The sequence below is a fragment of the Gavialis gangeticus genome, unplaced genomic scaffold (assembly GCF_001723915.1).
Source record: "Gavialis gangeticus isolate Ggan-Ray unplaced genomic scaffold, GavGan_comp1, whole genome shotgun sequence".
NCBI lineage: Eukaryota > Metazoa > Chordata > Crocodylia > Gavialidae > Gavialis > Gavialis gangeticus.
In genome coordinates this window covers 111,797,216-111,798,852 of record NW_017729031.1, presented here as the reverse complement: position 1 = coordinate 111,798,852, position 1,637 = coordinate 111,797,216, and the positions used below count along the sequence as shown (strand labels likewise).

The 1,637-nt window shown below is 50.3% G+C and overlaps 1 protein-coding gene across 1 annotated transcript in view; it reads right to left on the bottom strand.

The window, feature by feature from the left end:
* MRC2 (mannose receptor C type 2) overlaps nucleotides 1-1,637 on the bottom strand; it is a 135,178-nt gene that overhangs the window by 36,374 nt on the left and 97,167 nt on the right. The gene's annotated exons all lie outside the window — the stretch shown is intronic.

Genomic DNA, 1,637 nt, shown 5'->3' with positions numbered 1-1,637 from the left:
CGGTGCCCCAGGAGGCCACAACACCCTGGCTGAGAATCGCTGTAATAAACATTAGACTCTACTTAACTTGTGACTTACACTATGTACGTACAAGGGCGGTATGAATAAATTTAGGATGGGAACAAGAAGGTCTCTAACCAGCAGAGGAGTGGACAACAGCTTGCCCGCAGGAGCAGTAAGAACAGAAAGTACAGCTGGTTTTTAGATGGAGCTGGATTGGGCACTGTAAAAGAGTCTATGACGTGGGACCTGTTATATCAGCGACTCAGGAAATCCTTGTAATCCTATTAAAGATGGCACAAGGGATTTTCTTTCTGGAGCATCTGTTAGTGGCCACTGTCAGACAAGGCACCAGAGAGGACCGCTCAGGTCTGATCCAGAGCCACAATCCCTATACCAGTTTACTGGCACTCCTTAGCACATTGGTATTGTTTCTCAGCTCGGGGCCAGCACTGAAGAGCACACTTCTTCTTGTGGGGTACTCGGCTAAGTCCTGATTCTGAGGGTAGAGCGCCATCTCTGAGATTGTCAGTACCACTTCCTGCCACACCCTGAGTTTATCTTGGGAGGTCTCCCATCCACAGGCTAACCTGGCTTGACCCTGTTTAGTTAGTGAGATCTAATGAGATTGCAGCCCTGGAGGATAGGGCTGCAGAAAAAACATCAGGCCAGCTTCAAAGCAGCAGAAAGTTCTGTCTGCTGCCAATGTCCAGCCCCTGATCAGAGGCTCAGAGAGGGGAATACAATCCTCCCCTTATGCAGAAAGGCCAAACGAATAGCAAGTCCCACCGCAGTCCATTTTAATAGCCCTGGTTTGTTGATGTTGGATGCTCTCTGTAGCTGGAGACACAATAGCATCCATTCTCTGCCAAAGCAGTACGAACAGGGCAGGCTGACAGGGGGCAGGAGGGGCTGTGCAGAGAGCTCCAAAGACTTGCAGCAAAGGCAGCAGCCACAGCTGCATGGAGGCTGGGGGGAGGTGGGGGCTTGACAGTGGCAGAGAAGGGGAGGAAGAGTGAAAGGAAATGCTCGTAACAAAAGAATAAGCAGGGAGTAGGTTTTCCTAGCAAAGCCTGATAGCAGAGAGGAATAAGGCACTGAGGGCTCAGCTGGAGGGGTTGGCAGTGCTCAGGTGTGAGCTATCCTATCACTTGACTGCTCCCCAAGAAAATGCCAAGATGTAGATGTACATAACAGCTATGTTCAGGCTGAAATGCTCATCCACACCACTCCTTCTGATTTCAGTGCCTGGATCCCTTCCTTATGGCTGCTCAGAGTCCCAGCACAACAGTTGTCATACTGCAACTCCGACTGTTGCTGGAAGGGACTGTTCGTATCAGCCAGATAAATCCGTACCACAAGAGCAAAACAGCAACTCACTCTCCATGATGGGAGGAAAGAGCCAGCTTGCCGGGCACAGCCACTGGAGGGCTACACATTCACACCGCACAAGGTGGGAGAACTGTGCATGCACCAGGCAAATCCCAACCAGTCAGTCCTCACTACCAAAGGTGCAACTGTGTTTAAACACCCTGAGCGGCATGTTTCTCATTCCCCACGATGATTTCATCTGTCTCCTCAATCCCATCTGAAGCAGGAACAAATTATCACTCAAATTTTCTACTGAGGGAGGGAGC